General features: G+C 44.0%; 1 long non-coding RNA gene across 1 annotated transcript; it reads left to right on the forward strand.

The window, feature by feature from the left end:
- The first annotated feature begins 232 nt into the window (after positions 1-232).
- Positions 233-10,506, forward strand: LOC118659235. Its single transcript, XR_004968475.1, has 3 exons — positions 233-456; positions 3,862-3,977; positions 10,379-10,506. It is a non-coding gene; the product is annotated as an uncharacterized LOC118659235 (long non-coding RNA).
- The last annotated feature ends 648 nt before the right edge of the window (positions 10,507-11,154 follow it).

Raw genomic sequence — 11,154 nt, forward strand, 5'->3', positions numbered from 1 at the left:
ACACTTAGACGTTGGAATACGTTCCCTGTTACAGCTGTCACTGTGCATTGCTTCTCAACTCAAAAAGAGATTTAAAAGATGATCAGATAGAAAATACTTCCAAGCTGAGAACAAATCCTCTTATTGTGACTCCAACTACTTTCTGTCTCTATCACAAGGTTAGATTAAGTAATCCCTTGGCCGTGTTCCCAAACACCCAGACATATTTTATGTGAAGAGTGAGTCACGGCGGCACCGCTTTCAGGCTTCGGACCGACTCCTTGGAGTGAAACAAACGGTCGTCCTAGGTTATTGGTGATGATGGATTGGGAGCGAGGCATTGTCCAAGTGAAGGAAAACAAAATAGGAAAATGTTGCCTTGCCAACCTGAAATAAAAAGAGCTAATCGTCTTGTGTGAGTTGTGTCAACTAAGACGTATGGGATCGTGGCAGAGCCTGGAGAGACGGACGTTCAAGGTGAGCTCTGTCATGAATGAAATATTTAGGCTCCAGAGTCAGGTGTGAACTTCTAAGAGTTTCATGGAAAAAGATAATTGCTGCCTTTCCTCCATCCAGTGCTGTTTTCCGTGGGGCAGAGTTTTAGGATGGCAATTTCAAAAGAGAGTGAAGTCAGTTATTTCCTAAAATGTTGGTGTTAATCCAAACACTATTTAACGTATGCATGAGGGGACAAACATGATGAATGGATTTGGTACCTAGAGCCTTTGCCTTGTCAGATCCCCATCCGAGGAGAATTTCATTTCTGCCAGACCACTCATGAGAATTTTTGTGGTTTTTGAATCAAGATATCAGACAGAGGGGAAAAGAACCCCAGACGCAGCGGGGAAAAGGAGAAAACTAGGAAGTCTTCCATGTCTGACTCAGTGCTGTCCAATACTGAGCTACAGATATAATTGAAAATTTCCTAGTAGCCATATTAACAAAGTAAAAAGAAATAGGTAAAATTAATCTTAAATATATTTAACCCAATACATTATCATTTCAACATGTAATCCATACAGAAATTATTAGTTTAGCCCCAGCTGGTGTGGCTCAGTTGACTGAGCACCGTCCTGTGCACCAGGAGGTCACCTGTTGGATTCACATTCTCAGGATTTTCAGGCTCGATCCCCAGTAGGGGGCGTGCAGGAGGTAGCCAAACAATGTTTCTCTCTCATCGATGTTTATCTCTCTCTCTGAAATCAATAAAAAAATATTTTTTAAAAATTGTTAGTTTATCTTTTTTTTAACCAAGCCTTCAAAATCCAGTGTGTATTTTACACTTAAAGCAGGTCTCAATTCACTAGCCACACTGTGGGTGCTTAACAGCCACATGTGACTGGTGGCTACCATAGTGGACAGTACATCTAGATAATAAATTACTGGGGAGAAGTAAAAATGAAGAAAAGCCCTAGAGGCTTAGGTTTAGGAGTTTGGGCAAGGATGAGATTTTTGAAGAGACGTGCTGGAGCAGCTGTGAACTGTCAGGTAAATGTACAGAATTGCTGTGGAGCATGTACTTAGATCCATCCATTTCAGAACTATCAAAGAGTAAAAATAAAATATTTGAGTTTTGAAATTAATTTGGGTAGATGGACTATGTTTCCTGAAACTGGACCACTTGATCCTGGCTTTATAAGGGTTACAAATGCAACCTGGATGGAGGAAAAGTAGACTAAAATGTGAGGTAGAAAGTATGATTGTGGGCAGAGGCCAGAGCTATACTATTACCTAGATTTATATGAGGAATGCTTGTCCCTTGTCTGGCATGGGTCACAACCAACCCAGGAGGGCCGAAGTTAGCACATAAATCAAATACAGGAGAGTATATCAATTGGAATGGTCTGTGGGTATTACGGAACAACTAGAGGCCCAGTGCACAAAATTCACGTGGGGGGGGGGGGACAAGAAAGGGGGTCCCTCAGCCTTCACCCTCTAGCAATCCAGGACCACTGGCTCCTAATAGCCCCTAATCACTCACCTGCCTGCCTGATCACCCCTAACCACTCTGCTTGCCTGCCTGATCACCACTAACTGCTCACTTGCCTGCCTGATATCCCCTAACCACTCTGCCTAGGCCCCTGCCACTGCAGCTTCGTCCAGAAAGATGTCCGGAATGACGTCCAGAAGGTTGTTAGGCTGTCCAGTCTAATTAGCGTATTACTCTTTCATTAGTATAAATGGCCTTAAAACCCTTGGAGGAGAAGGGCATGGCCACATGACTCAGAGCCTGACCTGTGGTGTAGTGTGGGCTGGTTACCTGGGTGCAGCAGCACAAAACAGGATAAAGGATGCCTGCCACCAACTTGCACCACAGGACAGGAGACACTGACATTCAGACCTTCATAGGCAGCTCAAGCCCAAGGCTCAGGGCAGCCCAGAGCTCTGAACTCACCTATGTCAGATGGGAGTAAAAATCTTGCCAAATCAGCATGTCAGCACCATTTTGGTGGCCCAATCTTGTGAGATCCTGTGAAAAAAAAAATATGCTGCCCTGTGAGAGTGCTCTACTCTTCCTGGAACTGGGACCTGTCATGGATGCCGGGATAATCCCATGGATGTGGGTCCTGAAGTTCCTTCGAGCATCTGGTCAACCCGGCATCGGGGAAAGGGAGTACCCCAGAAGGAAGAAATGAGAGCCAGAGTTCATACAGATGGAATTAGTGGCTTCAGCTGGTCCCAGACATCAGATGGAACTTGGAAAATTTCAAGAAAGTAACTCCAAAGCATGGAGTGCCCGAGGCAAGGACGGAGACCCGCTTTGTGAGTCTAAGGCCGTGTGGGAAGGGACCTCTCCGAGAGTGAAAGAGAATAAAGTCGATATAAAGAGAGAAACAGAGTAGGGGAAACCAAGTGAGGGACACAGTTCTGACACGAAGTCCTTGAGACCAGTTCAAGCCCTGCAATGATCAGCTTTGGCAGTCAGGAAATTCTCTTTCTGACATTAGCTAGTTTGCCTGGGGTCTCTGCCACCTGCAACTCAAAGGGCCCTGGCCAATGCCAAACTGTTCAGTGCCTTCAAGATCAAAGTCATAGTTTCCATCATCTCAGGAGCCATTCCCTCCTTCCCAGTCCTAACACCATGTCCCGGCATAGTGTTGTCTGAACACGTCCCGGAGGTGCTGAGCAAGCAAGGTTGTAACAAAAGTGCAGCAAAAGTATATCCCTTCCTGGAAAAGCACTTGAGTGTGTGAAGGGTCATCCCCATAGCAGGATGAGAGCCTGGATTTATAATGAGGTCTTTTCAAAATGCTTCCATCAAGAGATTGTCCCACCCTCCTCCACCCAGCTCAAAGCAGCTTCGTGGCTTCACGATGCGTTTGGAGTCCTGTGTGATCTGGTCCCAGCCAACCTGCATCTTCAATCTCATGCCATCTACTCCCCACTCCCACTCTGTGCTCTTCAGCCTTTCTAGATTTCTTCCCGTTTCTTTAACGTGCCAAGTTTAGTTCTGTCTGAGGGCCTTTGCAACAGCTGTCTCCTCCACCTAGAATACTCTTTCCTCTCTCTCACTTCTTTTTGTCTCAGATCTCACTTTAAAGGAGACAGGTCTTCCCAGAGCCCAATCACTCTCTATCATCCTATTTTCATTCCTTTAACAATAACTGCTATTTGATTTGTTTTATTGGTTGTTTATTATCTGTCTCCCATTATATTTAAACTCCTTGAGAGTAGGAATCTTATTTGTCTCGTTCACTGCCATATCCCCAGTATCTAAAAGAATACCTGGCACATAGTAGATGCTCAGCAAATATTTATGAATTACACCACCTGATGCACACAGGCTGTTTTGGTTGACAGATGTAGAGTGTCTTCTGGGGAATGTCATCCTTTCAGCTCTTTGGCTAAGCCTAGAGATGACTTATTTATTTGGCTTAACAGACCACTGTTGAGAGCGTACTCTGCATAGACTCTGTCTGAGGTGATAACTGGACAGGACTCTAAACTTCCAGTGCAGACGGATGGGAGAGACAGACACAGACAATGAAGACAATGTGGTAAGTGCTGTGATTGAGCTGGGGGAACAAAGAAAAGAGCGTGGTCTTTCTGTTGGCACAGACATTCAGGCAGTTAAGTCAGGGGAAGCCACGGAGAAGCATCCTTTGGGATGCGTATCTTTCCCCTCTTGCAACGCCTCACAGATAAGAATTATAGAAGGAATTCTCCCCATTCTTCTCTCTCCCTAAAGTATGGGTATATGTGAAAGGCCCAGGTGTGAGCAGCTTGTCCTGAAGGAAGGGAAAGCTGGACCACCAGGTACTTGGGAGACGGTGATTATTCTGTTTGCATGTCAACAGCCAATTAGGTTACTTACGCCCCTCAAGTGGATTTTGCATTAAATGCATACCTGATTTTGCCAGTGTTTTATAATCTGCTAAAGTAACTAATGGCCCCTCCTATCCTGGCTTAGGGTAAGGTGGTAAGAAATGAAATAGTAGTGGGTGGTGGGGCCTCCTGCCCACTGAGGGCTTGGGAGGACAGCCAGCCAGCAGTGTCCCCAGCCAGCAGTGTCCCCATAGGAGTCCCTGAGTTCTGGCTTCCATCCCACTGCCCCAAGGGGATTCACCCATAAGACCAGCCTCATCAGATAGCAGCATGCTACCCGCTCTTCACCTTGGGCGCTGACTCACCTCCGCCTGCCGCACTCACCCAGACTATGGAATTCAGAATGCAAGAAGAAGACCCACCTGGAGCACCCCAGGCTCCAGGCAGATCCCGAGGTCTTTGCACACCATGATGTGTCAGAAGTTACTCACTGTCCTAAGGATCCTTGTATAAACTTGTAAAGGATCATGGCTCATCATCAGAACGAAGCAACATCCAACTCCTCATGGCTAGACAATGAGTCAGTCATAAAAGGGAGAGCGGACTTCTCACTTTGAAAAGGAAGCCCGAAATCCACTTTCTGCTACATTAAACACACACATACATATGGGCAGGATGATATAAATAGATGAGACCTATGTAAACTGCAAACCCATAATTTATAGGCCATCTTGTCTAAGGAAAACTAGCAGACAAAGAGATGGGGTGAGAGGCTGGAGTTGGGCACCTCTGGGGGGACACAGGGCACCCCCTCACACTGAGGCTGGACAGTGGGAGGTACCTTAGCTTCTGTTTCTTTGGCCCCTAGAGGGATCAGCCCTAAATCAGCTGATCCCTCCTTCCTACAGAACTCCCGCTGAAGAGTCACAGCTGCCAGAAAGGATGATGAATGTTGGAGCTGGAAGCATACTAGAAACTCTCTAGGCCAATCCCCTCATTTGTAAACAAGGCAAGAGAGTCCCAGAAGGGAGCCCTGCCTTGTCAGAGGTCACACAGCAAGACCATGCTGGAGGCAGGCAGAAGCCAGGGCTCCCGAACCCCAGGCCATCGCACTCCCAGGGCGCCCATCATCACACTGTCTGGTACTGTGAGTTATTTTCCATGTGCCTGTCCCAACTCCTAATGAGACGCTAATCTCCATTGCTTACGTACCTACAATGCTTTACTCTTTGTGATCCCCAGTAATCCCTTAATTAGAAGGTTCCTTAGGACCTTAGTCTTAACATGATGCTTGATGAATAGCCTCCAACGGGCTACTCCCAACTTCTCAGGAAAATACCTAAGACAACACTGACAACAGTAAAAGCCTCCTTCTGTGGATAAAAATTAGTATTCAAACAAGTGCCAGGCAAGAAACTGGGTTAAACATGCCATTTTCAGGACCCCTCTCTCTGTGTGCCTGGGAGTCAGCCCCTAAAACCAAGCAGCCTCTCCTCAGGTCCTGGGAGACATGGATGTGGAGGAACTGGGCTCCGCAGCAGCCTGAGGGGTGGGGGTTGGGGGCGGGGGAGCCTTCACAGACATGGTGCTGTAGCCGTAGCCTGCAGAAGGCAGAGCCTGGAGGCAGGCACACTGGGGCACCGTTCTTTCTGCACACTCCATGCCTTTACTGTGTCAGAGAGCTAGCTATCGAGGAGTGCTCCTTAGGAGAAGGATTTCTATTAGCAAATGTTCAGTAAATGAAAACCTGCTGGCCACTAGGAACAAGGCCAGAAAAATTGCACCACAATCTATGCCTCCACGATCGAATGGGCTCTGACAGACACCTCTGATGACAGAGGCAGCAATAAGCATAAGCCTCCCACCTCTCTTCTGAAGATCAATGGCTCTAGGATAGATCTTCCAAGGCTTGAGGATAAGCAGTGGGGGAGAAAACAAGGAAACAATCCTGTGACATCTGAAAAAAAGCACTCAGGTTTGCAGTTAAAAAGTTTTGAATGCAACGAACCCCTCCTGCAATAGGTCCACAAGAAGCGGAGCTGACAGCATAGGACAGGGAATGGGTAATGTGGAGGACAAGCTTGAGACTTAAAGAGGGTGTGGAAAAGGGCAACGCGAGGAAAGTGACGAGGGAGAGAAGACTAGGTGTGTCCTCACTCTCCATCCTGCCACATCCAAGAACTAGTACGCTTGGAGCAAACACAATAATGGACGATATAATTAAAGAAAACGTCACTTGGTATGCAAATGGAAAGGACTCCTAGTATTCTAAGTAAAAATAAATTTAAAGGGGGCTGTGCAGAAGAGTTAGCAAAGCAGGCCCGAAATTGCTATTCGTAGCGAGGTTTGCTTGCTGGTGTCTGGGAAGTTGGCTGGCAAACAGTGCCCTACGCTGATGTAATAAGTAAGGATAAGTAAGAGTGGCTCATGTGCCTGAACTGGTTTTGCAAACACTGTGGTTTCTGCTGAGACCCTGCTTTCCTTCTGGAAGTCTGAAATTTGGGGGGATGCTAGGTAGAATGGCTATATGATCAGACCCCAATAAAAAACTTGAATTCTGAGTCTTTATTGGACACATCCACATATGTGGTCTCAGTTTCCTTGTCAGGGAGAGTGAGCTCTGTTGGCCCCTAAAGAGGAAGGCAGGATAAAGAATCTGGGCTGACCCAGCTGGTGTGGCCCAGTGGTTGAGCATCGGTCCATGAACCAGGAGTTCACGGTTCAATTCTCCATTCCCAGCAAGGGCACATGCCTGGGTTGCAGGCTTGATCCCCAGTAAAGGGCATGCAGGAGGCAGCCGATCGATCTCTCATCACTGATGTTTCTATCTCTCTCTCTCCCTTCCTCTCTCTGAAAAATCAGTAAAAACATATTTAAAAGAAAATCTTTATTGTTGAAAGTATTGCATATGTCCTCCCTTTCCCCTCATTGACTTCTTCTAGCCTGTCCCCTGTACCCTACCCGAGGCCTTCACCACCCTATTGTCTGTGCCCATGGGTTATGCATGTATGCATACAAGTTCTTTGCTTGATCTTTTCCTACCCACCCACTCTCCACCGCTTCCCCTCAGCGATTCCACAGTCTGTTCCATGCTTCTATGTCTCTGGATCTATTTTGTTCATTAGATTCCACATATGAGTGAGATTATGTGATATTTATCTTTCTCTGACAGACTTATTTCGCTTAGCATAATGCTCTCCAGGTCCAGCCATGCTGTTTGCAAATGGTAACAGCTGCGTAAAAAAAAATAAGCAGCCTGGGCTCGTAAGCTCCAGACTCTGGCCGTGCCTTTTTCCTTCTAAGGCAGTTGTGTGTCCTACATTGCTGAAATAAATCTTAGCCCTGATTATACTTAATGCAGAGTTTTGTGAGTCATTTTGGTGAATTTCCAAACATAGCAATGGCCTTGGGGACCCCTGACACAGGGCTTCACTTAAAGCACATTTTAGCAAAATATTTGAATTATAAGAATAATTTACTTGTATAAAAATCAAGGAAATAAAAACAACTTCTTACTAAGAATATAAAAATTGGTTGGCTTCAGGCTTCTTTTGCTACCTTATATGGAGCCGCCTTTGGAGGGTTTTGAAGAGAGAAAATTGGGACTCAATAATTTGTAGCCTTCAGAGTAAAGGCATTAGACAGACATTCTTAGATATGCAAGGACTCAAGAGAGACTAACATTAGTAACTGAGATCATAAAGTTTCAAATGTAAGAATTAGGAATTCACGGTATGCAATTCTTCTTTTATAGAGATCCTAAACTCAAAACCCAGTTGGATTTTTTTTTTGAAGAATTCTGTGACTTTAGGCGTAACCTTTCACTATTTCCCTCAGTTGCTTTTCTGCTTCTAGTTTTATTGCGACCAAGAAATGAATTCCTTTGTGCCACATCTTTCACCCCACAATTTAGAAGAAACCTTCTGCCACAGTTAATGGTCACTTAAATCTATTAGGCAGTGTATTTCTGTTCTTAATGACAGCTAAACATAAAGGATAGCAATGAACCTCAATTTGCGAGAGTTATTGTATTGAGGATTGTTGTGTTGAGTAGGATTCTGAGTCACATTAGAACTCCATGGGAAAGGATAAGGGGATCAGAGAATTATGCTTGGCCTGGGGAAAAAAAATGGAACATGCCATTCATTTGTTACCTTGATCACATACTCAGGATACTGTAGTTTAAACATTAATAAAAAAAATCTTAATTTTGTGTACAAAAGAATAGCTTCATAGAGCATAAAAACAGACCATTTACATTTCAAGAAGCTGCAGTAACGATTTTCTGCATTTAAAACGTTCACATTAGGAAAAAAGTTACTCCCTTTAAGTGATCGTGTGTATATGTGTGAGTGTGTGTATATGTGTATGAGTGTGTGAAAGTCACTAAACCACTCAAATGCAATTACTATCTGTCATCAATGGTACCAAAATAGTTTTTGATTTGGGCCTCTAATCACTCCTTGGTTAACTATGCTTTAAAAAGCAATTATGCACCATGATCTCAACTGTATAAAAGTAATGACTATTGAGACACAGGATGGTGGTTACCAGAAGGTAAGGAGGGTGGGGGAGCATGAAGAGGGTGAAGGAGTTCAAGGATAAGGTGACAGAAGGGGACTAGACTGCAGATGTGAGCACATAATAGGGTACCCAGATGTCGTATTATAAAGTTGTACACCTGCAACTTACATAACGTTGTTAACCAATGTTTATTCCAATAACTTTAATTTAAAAATAACAAATAATAAAAGTAATGCATATTAAAAAGTAATTAAGGGAATCTACCAAAAGTGTTAATCAAGGTTACCTCTAAGGCAGGGGTCCTCAAACTTTTTAAACAGGGGGCCAGTTCACTGTCCCTCAGACCGTTGGAGGGCCGGACTATAGTTTAAAAAAACTAGTCGGCTGCTAAGCAACAAGCAGCGGCGGCAAAAACACCCGGTGGGCCGGATAAATGTTTTCGTCGGGCCGCATGTGGCCCGCGGGCCGTAGTTTGAGGACCTCTGCTCTAAGGTGTAGGTTTTTGAGTGATTTTTCACTTCCTTCTATTATTTATCTTGGCTCTTCTCAGTTTGCATAACCATCAGATCCATTCTCCACTTTTCTCTACCTTGCTCTGTGACCCAGCATCTGTAACTTCTCTGGGCCACATTGCCTGGCTCTCTTGTTCTCTGGCTTCTGGTTGGGCTTGGCCAATGGAGGTATTTGGAAGAAATCAGAGAGAGGAAGGGAAGAGAGGCCAGGAAAATAAAATGTTTGAGTAACACTGGTGCTTTGTGGTATTTCTCAGCAGTATGGTGGGCCCCTCAGGCACATTTGCTGCTCTCCTTCCTGCTTTTGGATATTCTTCCCCAGGTATATGAGTAAATTACATCAGCTCTAAAGCTTGCACTCATCAGAATCGACCCCAAACTTGTTCTCCTAGAGCAGTGGTTCTCAACCTGTGGGTCGCGACCCCTATGGCAGTCGAACGACCCTTTCACAGGGGTCGCCTAAGACCAGGGGTCCTCAAACTTTTTAAACAGGGGGCCAGTTCACTGTCCCTCAGACCGTTGGAGGGCCGGACTATAGTTTAAAAAAACACTATGAACAAATTCCTATGCACACTGCACATATCTTATTTTGAAGTAAAAAAACAAAACAGGAACAAATACAATATTTGTATTTGCATGTGGCCCGCGGGCCGTAATTTGAGGACCCCTGCCTAAGACCATCCTGCATATCAGAGATTTACATTACGATTCATAACAGTAGCAACATTACAGTTATGAAGTAGCAACGAAAATAATTTTATGGTTGGGTCACAACATGAGGAACTGTATTTAAAGGGCCAGAAGGTTGAGAACCACTGTCCTAGAGGATTTCTATTCCTTCCATGATGAAGAAAGTGAGGGTCCGGGACTGAGGACGAAGGCTGAGGTCAGGGTGGCACCCTGGATTCTGAATTCTGCTTAATATATCCTAACTTCAAACACGGGGAGACTGGGTGCAGTTCTATGCTAGAAATGTTTAATGTGATAAAATGCTAGTTTTATACTAAATATGAGGAAAATCAAGCAACTTTTTCTGATATTTAAAGAAAATATTTATGAATCCCATTAATTAGATAATGGTGAAACCTTCCTTACAGGTTTGAGAAATCAGACCAAAAACTGAACATAGCCGAAACCGGTTTGGCTCAGTGGATGGAGTGTCGGCCTCCGGACTGAAAGGTCCCAGGTTCGATTCCGGTCAAGGGCATGTACCTGGGTTGCGGGCACATCCCCAGTAGGAGATGTGCAGGAGGCGGCTGATCGATGTTTCTCTCCCATCGATGTTTCTAACTCTCTATCTCTCTCCCTTCCTCTCTGTATAAAATCAATAAAATATATTTAAAAAAAAAATTGAACATAAATAAATTTCTTTTTTTTATGCTTGTGTTCTGAAATAAAATAACCAAGTTAGTCTACATCTCGGTTTCTCTGTCTATGGGTTTCTCAGTTTTGTTCTCCTGGGCAGGCAGCTGATAGGGTTTTTTCATTTTATTCTCTTTGATCACTGAGTTACCCATTTTGACATCTTGATTTTTAATTTTAACAATAGAATAAAAATATACATTTAATATTCATATTTATATAATATTGGGGAGACAGAAGAAAGTTTGAAAAAATAAAATAGTAAAGGAATAAAGTACAAAGAAAAGGACTAATAGATCAGCTATATAATACAGGTATTTTTAAAACTCTGACAAAAATGCAAAAACATCATAAGATAAAAAGACAAATGACAGATACCTATACACAACACAGGCACCAAAGAATCGATATCCTTAATGTAATAAGCTTGTGCAAATCAATTTTCAAATGAATTACACAACAGAAAACTGGGTAAAGTAAATGAGCAGTAAATTTACAAAAAAAAAATTAA

This window comes from Myotis myotis, unplaced genomic scaffold (assembly GCF_014108235.1).
Source record: "Myotis myotis isolate mMyoMyo1 unplaced genomic scaffold, mMyoMyo1.p scaffold_m19_p_6, whole genome shotgun sequence".
Classification (NCBI taxonomy): domain Eukaryota; kingdom Metazoa; phylum Chordata; class Mammalia; order Chiroptera; family Vespertilionidae; genus Myotis; species Myotis myotis.